Source organism: Canis lupus, chromosome X (assembly GCF_048164855.1).
Source record: "Canis lupus baileyi chromosome X, mCanLup2.hap1, whole genome shotgun sequence".
Lineage (NCBI taxonomy): Eukaryota > Metazoa > Chordata > Mammalia > Carnivora > Canidae > Canis > Canis lupus.
The window spans coordinates 84,520,841-84,536,984 of NC_132876.1; the positions used below are offsets into that span (position 1 = coordinate 84,520,841).

General features: G+C 43.3%; 1 protein-coding gene across 2 annotated transcripts in view; it reads right to left on the minus strand.

Annotated features, from left to right (window-relative positions):
* JADE3 (jade family PHD finger 3) overlaps nucleotides 1-12,629 on the minus strand; it is a 137,174-nt gene extending 124,545 nt beyond the window's left edge. Inside the window, exon 1 of one of the 2 annotated variants that reach the window (XM_072815721.1) lies at nucleotides 12,566-12,629. The gene's annotated coding sequence lies outside the window, so the exon portion shown is untranslated. Of the gene's footprint in view, nucleotides 1-12,109; nucleotides 12,249-12,565 lie in introns of those variants that run through there. The other variant, XM_072815720.1, reaches the window with a different exon arrangement.
* Nucleotides 12,630-16,144: the final 3,515 nt, after the last annotated feature.

Sequence of the window (16,144 nt, forward strand, 5' to 3'; positions counted from 1 at the left end):
AAAAAGAAACATCAAACACAAGCCAACTCCTGACTAGATTAACTCAAATCCCCACACTAAAGGCCTAGCAGAAGGACATCTGTGTTCTTACCCAAATATATCAAATATTTAACTCAGCATCTCCTGATGTTCAGTTTCAACTTTTCAGCCATGTTCAGCTTTTTATTATGAGGCATAATGAAGGGCAAGAAAATATTCCAAGTGACAAAGCAATAATCAGATTGAGATTCAGTATGACATAGATGTTGGTACTATCAAATGAAATTTAGAATTATGATTAATATATTAAAGACTCTAATGGAAAAAGTAGACAACATGCAAGACTAGATAGATGAATAATTTCAGCAAGAAGATAGCATAACAATCAAATGGAAATGCTAGAACTTAAAAAAAAAAAAAAAACCCAAACCAACATGTTCAACAGTAGAATTGACACAGCCAAGGAAAGATCAGTGAGTTTAACAATTGAGTTTATTGGCCAAATCAATAAAAATTAAAACAAAAAGTGACAAAAGAGTGAAAAAAAAAGAACACAGCATACAAGAACTATGGGAAAATATCAAAAGGTATAACATACTTGTAATTGGAATCCCGGGGGAATTAAAAAAAAGAGAATGGAATACAAGAATTATTTTTTAAAAAGATTTTATTTATTCACGACAGAGAGGCAGAGACACAGGCAGAGGGAGAAGCAGGCTCCATGCAGGAAGCCTGACGTGGGACTCAATCCCGGGTCTCCACGATCACACCCCAGGCCGAAGGCGGTGCTAAACCCCTGGGCCACCAGGGCTACCCAAAGAATTATTTGAAAAAATAATGACTGAGAACTCTCCAAAATTAGTGACAGGCAACAATCCACAGATACAAGAAGCTCAGAAGAACACCAAGCAGGACAAATATGACAAAATTAAAAAGCCACATCTAGGCAAAGACAAAGAGCTCAAAGGCAGTCAGAGGAAAAAAACACATTAACTACTAAAACTATATCTCTATCTATATCTATATATAGAGAGAAAGAAGAATAAAAGTTACAGCAGACTTAGCAGAAACCATGCAAACAAGGCAACAGTGGGGTAATATGTTGAAGAGGATAAAAATTGTCAACTCAGAATTCCATATCCCACGAAAATGTCCTTCAGAAGCGAAGGAAAAAAAAAGACTTTCTCAAACAAAAGCAAAGAATTTACTGTCAGCAGACCTTGCACAAAAGAATTGTTAATTAAGGAAAATTTTTTCAGGCTGAAAGATTATGATTAAGGTGGAAGCTTGGATTAACATAAAGAAATGAACACTGGAAAAGGAATAAATGAAGGTTGAATATTTTATTTTCAAAATGTTTGAAGAGCCAATTTTCAAGACAGCAGCCAAGGGCCAATCTTGCAAGACCTTCTAAAGATAGCAAACAGTGTCAGGACTGCTATGGTAACTCTTTTCAGTGCAATAGGGTATATATATTTTAAAAACCTACAGCTAGGGAAGCCTGGGTAGCTCAGTTGGTTAAGTGTCTGCCTTCAGCTCAGGTCAAGATCTCAGGGTCCTGGGATTAAGCCCCATGTCAGGCATCCTGCTTGGTCAGGAGTCTGCTTCTCCCTCTCCCTCTGCCCCTCCCCTGCCTGTGCTTTCTCTCCCTCAAATAAATAAAATCTAAAAAAAAAACCCTATAGCTAACATCATACTTAATGGTGAGAGACTGGAACAAGAATGTCCTCTCTTATGATTACAATTCTGGTAGAGAAGAAAAAAAGTAAAAGTACTCATATTAACTAATTTCAAGACTTACTATAAAGCTATAGTAATCAAGACGGTGTTTAATAGCAAAATGATGGACACACAGATCAATGCAACAGATTACAGAGCCCAGAAGTAGACCCACACAGGCATAGTCACATTTTTGACACAGGTGCAAAACCAATAATAATGAAGAAAGGACAGTCTTTTCAACAAATGGTTCTGGAACTCCTGGATATCCATATGCAGCAAAAGGAAACTTGACACACACCTCATATTCATGGCTAGTGGGAATGCAAAATGGCAGAGCCACTTTGGAAGACTGTTTGGCAATTTCTTATAAAAACTCAGCAAACCCACCCCTATATATCTACCCAAATGAACTGAAAACTTACGTTTAAAAAAAAAATCTGTATGCTAATATTTACTGCAGCTTTATTTATAATCACCAAGAAACTGGAAGCAGCTAAGTTGTCCTTCAAGAGGTAAATGTACAAATTGTGGTACACCCATACAATGGAATACTATTCAGTGATAAAAAGGAACAGGCTATTAATTCACATAACATGGATGAATCAAATAAAAGAAGCCAGACCAAAAAAGGCTAAATAGGGTATGATTCCATTCATATGACATTCTGGAAAAGGCAGGACTTCTAAAAATTCAGAAGTACGCTATTCTGAAGCACTTCTAGGAAACAAAAAACTGTATATCTGTATCTATATCTATATATTTTTTTCTTACCAGGGATAGCTCTGACCAGATCAACTTAGGTGGGAGTCCATGCAGTTCACATCATCATCACCATATACCGTATCTTTTTAAATAATTTTATTTGGGGCAGCCCAGGTGGCTCAGCGGTTTAGCGCCGCCTTCAGCCCAGGGCCTGATCCTGGGGCCGCGGGATCAAGTCCCATGTCAGGCTCCCTGCATGGAGCCTGCTTCTCCCTCTGCCTGTGTCTCTGCCTCTCTCTCTGTCTCTGTGTCTCTCATGAATAAATAAAATCTTTAAAAAAATAAATAAATCTATTTGATTTTTAAAATAGGGTAATGTATTCACATGGCTTAAAATTCAAAAGGTACTTTTGACTTTCAGCTTGGAGGTGGTAAAGGTGCAACTGTCTTGGGTCCTCCTGAATCTGGGCTGATCTAACACCACTGCCTCCACCATACTGCCTATGTTCAACTCCAACAAGATCAAAGTTTTATACCTAAGGTGAACTGGTGGGGAAGTCAGTGCCATGTATGGCTTGGCCCCAAAGATCACACTCTCCCCCCTGTGTCTATCTTTAAAAAACACTGATGACATTGCCAAGGCAACCAGTGATTAGAAGGGTCTGAGGAACAGTGAAACTGACCATTCAGCCCAGACTGAAGTGGTACCTTCTGCTTCTGCCCTGATTATCAAAGCCCTCAAGGAACCACCAAGAGACAGAAAGAAGCAGAAAAACATTAAGCACAGTGGAAATAGCACTTTTGATGATACTGTCAACATTGCCTGACAGATGCAGCACTGATGTTTAGCCAGAGAACTCTCTGGAACCATTAAAGAGATCCTGGGGACTGCCCCATCTGTGGGCTGCAATGTTGATGACCACCACCCTCATGACATCATAGATGACATCAATAGTAGTGCAGTGGAATGCCCACCTACTTAAGAACTGCAAAGTAAAAAACAAAACAAAACAAAACAAAACAAAAACTAACAAAGTAAAATATTTCAATGGAGGATCACTTGACAACCAAAAAAAAATTTTTTAAAGGTATATACAGAAGTTTATGCAGTAAAAAGATCTTTCAACCCTCTACCCTCACTATATATGTTCTAAAGCTATCAGTGTCTTGAACATCCTTCTCGAAATATTTTATGTCTATGTAAGCAAAATGTATATATTATACAGTACATATTACTGCCCCAGTAGCTGTCACAAATGGTAGCATACAATACACACTGTTCTCTTATTTTTCTTCATTTTGTACACCTTAGAAATCATGTGGTATCTTTTATTTTTAAAAAATATTTTATTTATTTATTCATGAGCAACAGAAAGAGAGAGAGAGAGAGAGAGAGGCAGAGACACAGGCAAAGGGAGAAGCAGGCTCCACGCAGGGAGCCCGACGCGGGACTCAATCCTGGGTCTCCAGGATCACACCCTGGGCTGCAGGCGGCGATAAACCACTGCACCACTGAGGCTGCCCTCATGCGGTATCTTTTAATATTCTACTGTACAACCAAGCCTTGACTGATACTTAGAACATTAACCAATCTTTTGCTATTATAAATATTCCAAATAATATGCAAATATTTGTTGAATAAATTCCTGGAAGTGTTTGCTGGGTCAAATGATATATACATTTATGATTTTGATGGCTATTTTCAAGACACTGACTTTTAAAATGTCAGGGATTTTCCATTTTTAATTTTTATCCTAGGAGGAAAAGAAAGAAAGCTGAGATTCTATCACCAGGCAATTTTCTGGAGGAATGTGCATCTCTAAAATGAACAAAGTGAGCCTTCTCCTCAGTTTCCCACACATGCTTCCTAGGGTCCAGCTGCATTTTTATGTAATATATTTCAGGCCATAGCTGGTTGAAAAATCCTATTTCAGTTTATGAGAAAAGGGTTACCTCTGAAAACTTCACAAATAAAGGTCAAAGGCTGATGCCCCGAACTGCTGATCACTGACCACTCACTTCACAATACACTACTGGATTCTTCACTGCAACCACAGGGAGACTTTAAAATCTCGACCAGGGTATCCCTGGGTGGCGCAGCGGTTTAGCGCCTGCCTTTGGCCCAGGGCGCGATCCTGGAGACCCGGGATCGAATCCCACGTCGGGCTCCCGGTGCATGGAGCCTGCTTCTCCCTCTGCCTGTGTCTCTGCCTCTCTCTCTCTCTCTCTCTCTCTCTCTCTGTGTGACTATCATAAATAAAAAAAAAAAAAAGAAGGAGTTCACTGAATTAGAACTTCTTTGTAAAAAAAAAATAAAATAAAAAAAAAATAAAATCTCGACCAAATAAAATATATACCTACAGAGAATCCTTTGTCTTTATCATAATGCCCATATAAGGATTTCTTCTCAGGTAAAAACTATAAAGGTTATGTAGAGGCAGCCCGGGTGCCTCAGCAGTTTAGCACCGCATTCGGCCCACGGCCTGATCCTGGAGACCCGGGATCGAGTCCCACGTTGGGCTCCCTGCATGGAGCTTGCTTCTCCCTCTGCCTGTGTCTCTGCCTCTCTCTCTCTCTGTGTCTCTCATGAATAAATAAATAAAATATTTTTTTTTAAAAAAAAGGTTATGTAGAAAAGCTGCAAATGTTTCTCTCATCTTTCAGGTAGTGATGGGTTTCCAATTCCAATTAACCATTTTCTGCTTGACTACAAAGCACAGTATAGTCTAGCACAATAAGTTTTAGGGCATAAAGCTTGAAAGGAGGTTGAGGAAATGCAGGAACTCCTTTGATAACAGCCACAAAGATCAGTGAGCATTCAAGCCACTTGCAAGAGTACCTACATCCAGAGCCACACTATCTCCCCTTCTGGTTTCCTTCTAGAAAAACCATCACTCAGCTCCACACTCAGTAGAAGTAATGGCGCATACTACTTAGTTTGAAGAATATACTACATTTAGTGGCACCTGGGTGGCTTAGTCAGTTAAGGGTTTGACTCTTGACTTCAGCTCAGGTCATGATCTCAGGGTTGTGAGATTGAACCTCATGTTGAACTCCACACTGGATGTGAAGCCTTCTTAAAATTCTCTCTCCCTCTGCTTCTCCTCTCCCCTTTCTTTCTCTCTCTCTTTTCTTAAATACACTACATTTAGAAATGAGTGCTTAAAAAAATAAAAAAATAAAAAAAAAGAAATGAGTGCTTAATAAGATTTATCAAAAGAAAAGAGGTTACATTCATTAATAATTATTATGCATTACTGCAGTAATGGTCCTCAGTTAAAAAAACACCTCCTTGCATTTGTACCTTTAGATGGTTCCCTCCCACAATGACTCTGGGCTTGGCCAAGGAAGCACTCCCCAACTTTGGCTAATAGGACAATACCAAATGTGATACGAGCAGACACCTGAGAAATGCTTGTGCACTGCCACTTGCTCTTGTTTGTTTCTTTGTGCCTTTGAGACCATGTCAACAGATCCAAACCAGTCAGCTAAAGGAGAGACCACTTCGGAGTGGAGATGAGCTGTCCTCACTTAGGGCCTCCTAGACCAACTGGCCTGACAGCCACCAGATATGTGAGCAAGGCCATCCTAGATCATCCAACCACCAGCTAACAACCATCCCTGCCAAAAAGAGAAAAAAAAAACTAACAGACAAAGACTACTTCAAAGTAAATATGTTTATGGTCTGCTACATATGGAAAGGGGAAGAGAACACTGGTTTTCTCCCTGTGCAGTTGATTCTGCACATAAGAAATAGTTTCAAACAGAAAAACCTGCAGTACCTGGATGAGAATAAATAAATATATAAGTACTGAAAAAATGCCTAAGTCTTCCCAGATTCTCACAAATGTGCTGTCTGCCATCACAGATGGCACACACCAAAAAAACAAAAAACATTAAAAATTTCCATTTAGTCACTGAAGAATCCTTATCATGATATATTTAAACTGAAGTCTTATACTCAACAGTTCCATTTCTACCACTGAACAATAACTCAGGTTTCCAGGAATTAGTTTTCCTAATTTTTCCCCCCATTTGACAGGGCTCAGTGAAAGCTGAAAGAGCTCCCTTAATGCAGCCTAAAAAGCATCAGATATATAAGCCTAATTAAACCTTCTAGAAGCATTCTGCAGGACCAGCTTCTTCCAGCATCACAGCAACTCTTTTTAGCTGTGTTAATGGTGGGCCATAGAAACTGTTTAAGATCTACACATTTGGGCCAGAAACACTGCCTCCATTGGATCACAAAGTGGGATACTGAAGGGGAAATGACTTTAAAACTACTTTTGTTGGGATCCCTGGGTGGCGCAGCGGTTTGGCGCCTGCCTTTGGCCCAGGGCGCGATCCTGGAGACCCGGGATCGAATCCCACGTCGGGCTCCCGGTGCATGGAGCCTGCTTCTCCCTCTGCCTATGTCTCTGCCTCTCTCTCTCTCTCTCTCTCTCTCTCTCTATGTGACTATCATAAATAAATTTAAAAAAATTAAAAAAAAAAACTACTTTTGTTTAGGTCTCACTAGATGCTTTTCAGGATTACACACACTGCACCACACCCACCCACCCACACATACCCCTTATGGTTTAAGGTGAAAAACACCTTCCAGCAGCCTCCCACTGCCCTTGGAATAAAACACAAGCTTCTTAATGAGATCCCATAAGGCCCTGTCAATCTCCCCCTGCCTACCTCATCTCTCTTTCCCCGGGTCCTAGCCAAACCTCTATGGATCCTTTCCACATCTCTCTTTCACCTCTGTCCTCACAACACCTGGTGTGTTCCCTCTGCCTGACAATCCTTTCTTTTACCTTGCTTATTCCTTCTCATTATTCAGGGTCCAGGGCACTTTGCTTGTCTCCCTTATAAAAGCATTCTACCTTTTATTTGCTGTGTGACCACAGGCAAGTCACCTTTGCCTTACACCTCAGAGTGATACTCTATGTTAAATATTTAGCACAGTGCTCAGTGTACAAAAAATGGTTAACAAGTCATAGCTGCTGTTATTATCCCTTACAGTGATCTCCATCATAGCTCTCAATACAATTAGCAATTACATATTTGTAGGAAAAATAGAAACACCTCCTTGGATCCCACCTTAACACTTAATACTGCTCACCTTATTTCCCCACATACTGCATTTGGAGGGAGGGAGATAAAAATGAATGTTTACAGAGCAATTATTACCTCAATTAATTATTACTTTGGACATGTCAAATTAGGCAGATGAAGAAACTGAGGCATAGAGAAGTCAAGTACCAGCCCAGATCAAGTGGTAGATTCAAATCCAAGTTGTCCTGACTCCATAGCTTGTGCTGGCTATAGGAAACCAAAGGCTTCCCTAACTCATGAACCTTGTCACCTAAGAGCAGCAAGTCTCAGAGAAAATGGATCTTCACATTCGACTCCCATGTATCTATTCTTCAGATCCTTAACCAGTTTGTGGTGTTCTAAGCACCTCCTGTAAACTCCTTCAACAGAAATGCTCTTCCCCATGACTGTGACGGTAGATTTCTTTCTTCCTTTACACTGGATGTTGAACTCTTAATAGGATGAAGTGAGTTATCTTTCACTTCTTATACTCCCAGCAAATAAGAGGCACTCAACAGATGTTTGCTGAATGAATTAAATGAAAATGTTGGAGAATACATTACAGCTGCAAAGCTGCGGAGTGGTGAAGTGGATTTTCCTAACAATATTGAAGTTTGGCATAGTTGGGAACAAATTTAACCACTTTTACAATTGATACTGATTTCTATATCTAGCACCAGAGATTCCATATGACTCACATGTGCTTTACAGCTATAGGTAGACTTGACTCTCCCTCTGGGGCCCTGCATCACCACCAAAATTCTGCTATACCCCAAGGATACACCTGAGCCACTCTTTAGGACAGGATGCCCTTGACAATGTCAATCTCTCAATGGTTACTTTCAAATGGCTCAGAAAAAGAAACAGAAAGAACAGATGATAAAGCACAGTATAGTCTTTGCTTTGGGAGCAAACTATTGATAATTAGTGACCTTGGGTAAAGGGAATACAGGAGGTTCTTTGTACTATTCTTGCAACTTTTTGCAATTATAATCAAAATAAGTTTTTAAAATCTAAAAATGGAAGAAGAATTTTCCCAGGAGACTCCAAAACACAAGGTCTGGTGTACTGGCCATGCTGGTACCATATTCTCTTGTCAGCATTTCAAAAAGCACATTCCGCGCTCAGATATCCTTGCCTATCAGCTCGTATCAAGGGACAAGGAGCTCCTTGGATAGTAGGCTCAGCTATGGTCTCTGGGTTGTGACAGAGATTATTTACTGCTTAAAGAGTATCAATCAGGGATCCCTGGGTGGCGCAGCAGTTTGGCGCCTGCCTTTGGCCCAGGGCGCGATCCTGGAGACCCGGGATCGAATCCCACATCGGGCTCCCGGTGCATGGAGCCTGCTTCTCCCTCTGCCTGTGTCTCTGCCTCTCTCTCTCTCTCTCTGTGACTATCATGAATAAATAAATAAAATCTTAAAAAAAAAAGTATCAATCAACGCATAGGCATCTCCTATTAGTCAAAAACACCAGTACCATTTTCCCACACCAGGCCCCCCACCTACTTTCCTCAGTTGACTGCCCTCTGAGTTACTTTTCCGAAGCTTAGCTGTGGGTTTAGGTAAACTCTCCCCAGTACCCTTCTTTCTGTCCCCCAGAGAAGCAGAAGCAGTTCTGATTAAGAGCTTTGCTACTATTGTCTAAGGAGAGACCTACTACAGGGAGGAGGCAAAAATAACCATGGGGGAGTCACAAATATTTCAGAAAACAGAAAGTCAAAAAGGTAGTTACTTGGTCTGTAATGACCATTTGCTAGCACCTTTTTATTCGCTCATCATTTTTACCCATTCACCCTAAATTCTCCCCACAAACCAGAATGCTTCAGCTTTCCCAGCCACACTATAACTGAACAACAGGGAGAAACTGCTAAACCACTCCAGTGTCCCCATATAAGCCACTTCAGGAAAGTGCCAGATGGGTGTCACCTATAAAGTGAGGTAAGTGAGGTAAGTTATTCCCTGATGAGAGATTTTTTTTTAAATGTAAGCCAGCATATGATCTCTACCTTTCTCAGCTCCTGTTTCATGTAACCTTCATGAGGAAGTAGGTGCATTATGTCCTATGATAATATTCAACCTCTGTATCCCTCCCTGATCAAGGCTTATAAAAGCCCTCTGTAATGCCATGTCTTCACAAAGACCCAATGCCTCCTGCCTTCCCCTACATTCCCCCAAATACTTGCCTAGTTCTACTCAGACCTCAAAGTAGTGGGCAAAAAGAAAAAATAGATTTGTATAGCTTAGGGGAAACATGGATTGTTACTGTTGAAACACAAGGGAGGGAAAAGAGAAGAATTATCAAAGGAGAGGATCATAACCAACCTACTAGTCTAACATCCTTGGTTCTTTATTTTTACTTTCACTAATCCATTTGTCTCAACTATGATGAAAGCCCTGCATCATCATGTGTCCTACTTATGGAAACTTCATCTACAGGCTAGAAGGTGGGTCATGGGCACCCCTAAGGTTATTTCTGAGTCCCCCCTGGCTTCCAGTTGATCACAAACACTTCAGGAAGGAGTAGAAGGCCCTTCTCCACTTTCTCCCACCCGTGACCAAGATTCACAGGATACTAAAAGCGAGAAGGCACTTACCACACTGCCAAAGCACAGCAATGTGACTCAGAAAGGTGGGAGACGGAATGTGTGGGTTCTAGAACCAGACCTGTATCCCTGACTATTCCAGAACTGATTGGATGAAAAATGCAAGGAACTGTTTTAAGGCAAAGATATTGGGTTAAGAACTCTTCTTTCTAAATAAAAACAAAAAACATCAAACTGTAGAGAAGACCACAGTTAAAGAAAAGGTGGTAATGATGGTAGCTAATACTGAGAAGCGTGTCCCAAAGACCTCATGTAATCCCTTCACCCCTTGAAGCGAGGTATTATCTTTTACACTTCAAGTATTTCAGCTCAGAGCTCACTTTAAATGAAAAAGAAAATGATATGTTATGGAGGTAGAATACTCCTTGGCTAAACAAAAAAGAAAAAATATATTTTCAGTTATCAAGAGAGTAATCACATGACACTATAAAAGCATGAAAACTACGATATTCAATTCAAAGGGTACAGAGGTAGGAATCCATTCCCATTGTTTACAGATGTTATGAAAATATTAAATTAAATAAAATACAATGCTTTGTTCAGACCGACTTCTTTCTCCCCCTCACCCCCAGGCTGACAAGAAGTGGCTTCAGGGAAGGTATTTAAGAGAACTACTCTGGGAAAGTGGATTCTGGGTTGCTTAAACTGAGCCAAGATGTTGTGCAACCAGTCTTTACCTAAATTATTTTCCATTACTTTGAGAGTTTAGAGAGAAGCAGACAGTTATCTTTATCAGACTGAATACCGGGAATGAGGTCGCCTTTCCCTTCAGGCCACTGAAATCACCATCAACACGGTTTTGATTTCTTATACAATCAGATGGCGTGGGGGGGGGGGTCCCATCCTCAGCTTCACAGATAAACGGTTCTCACATCAAAAAACCTTGCGCACATCTGAGGCCATGGATTTCCTAGCAACTCAGAAAGTCAGAGAAGCGGCCAAACAAGTTTCTTGCCAAATGCCTGGGAACTACATATGTCCCAGGGCTACACAATGATACCAACTTTTAAACATGCCTTCACATACCACCATTATGGTCACTCACTCCAGATCCCGCCCCCCCTCACAAATAATAAACGCAGGTTGCCCTGTGCAATTTAAAGCCAGACTTCACCAAAGCAGTAGCTCTGAAAAGCGAGAAGAAAAGATTGCAAGGAGGCTCTCTCTCTCTCTCTTTTTTTTTAAATCGATCGCCCCACGGCCGAGGGAATAAAACCAACTCGTTCACTGGAGAAAAGTTAACTTTGCCGTGCCCAGCGGTGGGAAATTTTCCCCGCAAGATTCGCAAAGCCCTCCCGGTTTTCCCACCCCCCGGACCGCCAGGCGCTCGGCGGTGGCGGCGGCCCCGGACTGGCAGCGCCCGAACAATGACGGGAGGGGGAGGGAAAGTTAGCCAGCCCGCGGGGAGCTCGCGCTCCTGCTCCGGGGGTACCCGGGCTCACCGGGAGCCTCGCCACTCCCTGAGCCGCCCGGCCCCCCCTCTCCAAACACTCGGTTCTTCATGCCCCCCAACATCGAAACAGCCAGGGGCGCGCCCTCGCTCCCTGGAGCATCCGGCCCAGGCGGCCCCGCAGAGCAGGTCCCCCCACCGCGGGTCTGACCCCGGGAGCCCCGAGACCAGGCAGAGCGCAGAGAGGGAGGGGGCGCCGGGAGGGGGCACCGGAGTGAACGGCCGCAACAGTTATGGCGCTCAATTCCTGCCCGAGCGAAGCTGCAGCCGAGCCCGAGCTCGGGCGTCCGCCCCCGCCCCCCGCGGCGGCCACCCCAGCACTGTCCGGGCCGACCGAGGGGCCAGCGGGCACTTTACCTCAGCCCACACACGCTCTCGGCCCGAAGACGCCGGGGACGCCGGAGCGACCGCGATGTGGGGCCGGAGCGTCCCGGAACGCTGCGAGGCTGGGCCGGGACGTTGCGCGCCGCGGCACCCGCTTCCACTCCCCGAGGCCGCCACTCCCGCTACCCACCCGGCGCGACGCCTCCAGCGCCGCTCGCGCCGCGTCCAGCTTCTGTGGCGCCTACCTTTGCGCAGCTAGGTCGCCGCTCCCTCCTTCCCGGCTCCACACTCGGGCCCGGCAATGTGCCGGGCGAGTCCAGTAGGGGTGGTAACCGCCCCCCAACCGCTCGCTTTCTTCTCTCCCCTCCCTCGCACCTGCCCCCTAATCTCCTCCCCACCCCCGCCCCCCGCCCCGCCGCCTGATCCGCCGGGGCCGCCCCCTGCGCCTCAGCTCCCGCCCTCGGCCCTCGCCCGCCCGGCCCGTCAGGCCTCAGCGTTGGGCAGGCGGTTGGGCGGCGGCGGCGGCGGCGGTGGCGGTGGTGGCGGCGGCGGCGGCGGCGGCGGCGGCCGCGGCGGCTGAAGCGGCGCGGAGCACTATTGTATTCCTGACACTGTGCGCTCCCACGCTCCGCCTCTTCCCCTTCCTTCCAGCCCCCCCTCAACGGCCCCCCCACACCAACCGCCGGCCGCGCTCGCCCTACCCGACTGGCTCCCCGCCGTCCGCCCGCCGCGCGCTCTTCTGGCGGGCTGGGCGCCTTCGCCACCGCCGCGCGCCTCGAGGCTCCGCCCACTTGGTGCTCCCGCACCCGCGGCGTCGTGCTCCAGGTGGGTTCCTCTCTGCTCCTGCTGGGCGCGCTGCTGCCGGGAGGAGCCTCGGCCCGGATAAGTGCCCAGAGGACGACGGGGAGGTGCCTTGACCGTGGTGAAATATAAACTAAGCTTTTCATGGCCCCTTTCAACTCTAAAGTTCTGTAAGTGGTCCCTCCTGTATAAAACTCATTGTCGGCCACTATTGATTTAAGTTGTTTGCTCTTGAATTACCTATAATAATAAAGCCAGGGTGCCTATTAACAGAATAAATTTATTCAATTGCCAGCACAAATGGTCTGTGATGTCTGGCTTTTTGAGGTGTCGACTTGGTCAGGCTGCCGCCCCTCTTATTCAATCAAACATTAATCTACGCGTTGCTGTGAAGATATTTTGCTGATGGATCTAAAGCTCCTGATCAGTTGATTTAAAGTAAGGGAGATTATCCTGGATAATCTGGGTGGGCCCAATCGTTCCTTTCTGACAGTGTGCCCTACAGATTTTGGATTTGCTTACCCAGCCCCACAATTGTGTAAGCCAATATCTTAATGAATGAATGAATAAATAATGTGTGTGTGTGCGGGTGTGTATAGAATGTCCTATTGGTTGGCTCCTCTGGTGGAATCCTAACTCATACAGATGTTTAAGCAACAAACCCTTTTCGGTTTACTTCTCTGGGTTTGGAAATAGACCATGTGCAATTACCATGAACTCATATTGTCATTTTCATTTACATTTCTTGGCTAAACAAAAATGTAGGCTCTTCTGTATTTTGTCTAATTTACATAAGAAAGATGTTGTTCGGTTTTATAATAGGCAAATGTGTGAGTTCTAAAACATTCATAGTCCTTCGGATTTACCTTGTTTTATTATAGATTCATAGGATCTGTAAAAAATATTATGCAACAGATCCATGTACTCTTTACTCAGTCTCCCCCAATGCTAATATCTTACATAACCAAGATACTGCCATTGGTACAATCCACAGACCTTATTCAGATCTCACCAGTTTTACATGCCCTCATTTCAGCGTCTGCACATCTAGTACTACACAATTTTATCATCGGTAGATTGATGTAACCACCACAATCAACTGTTCCTCCACAGTAAAGATTCTTCCTTCTACCCAATATAGTCACAGTCACCTCCTTCGGTTACTCTAACCCCTGGCAACCTCAAACATGTTCTCCATCCAATAATAATTTTATTATTTCAAGAATATCATGTAAATGGAATCATGCCGTTTGAAATTGGCTTTTCTTCATTTAGCATAATTTCCTTGAGATCCACCCAAGTTCATTCCTTTTTACTGCTGAGTAGTATTATTGTTAAGCTTTGGTGTTCTACAGTGTATTTATTCACCCATTGAAGGACGGTTGGGTTGCTTCCAATTTTTGCCTGTTAAAAACAAGACTGCTATGAACAGTCATATAGAAAACATCAGTTTTCCTTTTGCTGTGATAAATGCCCAAGAGTGCAACTGCTAGGTCGGATGGTAAGTGTAAGTTCAGTGTTACAAGAAACTGCCAGAATTTTCCAGACTGTACCAATTTACATTCCCACCAGCAATGTATGAAAGATCCAGTTTTTTTTACCTCTCTGCCAGCATTTGGTATTGTCACTATAATTTTGTTAGCCATTCTAATAGGTGTATAGTGATATCTCTTTATTTTCAGTTGCATTTCCCTAACGATGTTGACATATTTTCATGTGCTTACTTGCCATCTGTATATCCTCTTTGGTGAAATGTCTGTGCATGTCTTTTATCCATTTTCTAATTGTAGTGTTTGCTTCTGTTAAATTTTGAGAATTCTTGGTATATTCTAGGTACAAGTTCTCTGTCAGATACCTGGTCCGCCGTTTATTCCCCCAGTCCGTAGCTGGTCTTTTCATCTTAAGAGAGTTTGCGGACCAAAATTTTTCATTTTAACAAAGTCTCACTTCTCAAAGTCTGCATCTATGTGTTGTCCTTTTCGTGTTATGTCTAAGAAACATTTTTGCCTAGTGCCAGGTTCCACAAATTTTCTCTTACATTTCCTTCTAAAAGTGTTATAGTTGCATATTTTACATTTAAATCCATGATTCATTTTGAATTAATTCTTGTATAAAATGTGAACTTAATGAGGTCGAGATTCATATTTTTGTCTATAGAAGTCTGATGGCTCAAACACAATTTGTTAAAATGACTATCTTTCCTCCATTGAATTGCTTTTGCACCTTTGTCAAAAACAGTTGGGCATGGTTGTGTTGGACTAATTGTGTGGGGCTATTTTTTGATTTCCTGTTGTGTTCTGTTCTGTTGTTCTTTGTCTATCCCTCTGTGAATCCTGGAGTCCTGATTATTATAGCTATATAGTAAGATTTAACATTGGGTAGAGTGATTCTTCCCACTTTATTCTTCAAAATTGCTTCAGTCATTCAAAGTTATTTGCCTCTCTCTATATGAATTTTGGAATAAACTTGTTTATATCTTTAGAAACTTTGCTGAGGGGTGCCTGGGTGGCTCAGTGGTTGAGCATCTGCCTTAGGCTCAGGTTATGATCCCAAGGTCCTGGGATCAAGTTCTGCATCAGGCTCCCCATGGGGAGCCTGCTTCTCCCTTTGCCTGTGTGTCTGCTTCTCTCTGTGTGTCTCTCATAAATAAATAAAATATTCTTAAAAAGAGAGAGACTTTGCTGGGATTTTGTTAGGGATTGTGCTAAACTTATAGATCAATTTGGGGAAAATTGACATCCATACTATACTGAGTCTTCCAATCCATGAAGAGGATTTGTGTGCCTCTCCACTTGTTTATTTTATTTTATTTTTTTCAAGAGTGTGGATTGTATTCTTTTTTTTTTAATTTTTTTTTATTTATTTATGATAGTCACAGAGAGAGAGAGAGAGGCAGAGACACAGGCAGAGGGAGAAGCAGGCCCCATGCACCGGGAGCCCGATGTGGGATTCGATCCCGGGTCTCCAGGATCGCGCCCTGGGCCAAAGGCAGGCGCCAAACCGCTGCGCCACCCAGGGATCCCTGTTTATTTTTTTTCTAAAGATTCCATTTATTTATTTGTTCATGAGAGACACAGAGCGAGAGAGACAGAGACACAGGCAGAAGGAGAAGCAGGCTCCATGCAGGGAGCCCGACGTGGGACTTGATCCCGGGTCTCCAGGATCAATCACACTCTGGGCCAAAGTCAGGCACCAAACCGCTGAGCCACCCAGGCTGCCCTCTCCACTTGTTTAGACCTTCTTTGATGTCTTTCATCAGCATTTTGGAATTTTCAGCATATAGATCCTGTACATGTTTTGTTAAGCATATATTGTATTTTGTTTTCTTTGGAGTGATTATAAATAGTATTGTATTTTTATTTTCAGCTTTCTCATTCATTGTTTATTAGTACATAGAAATGCAATTAATTTTTGCGGGTTGATCTTCTATCCTTTGACTTAGCTGGACCCACTTATTAGTTCTAAAAGTTTTCTGGTAG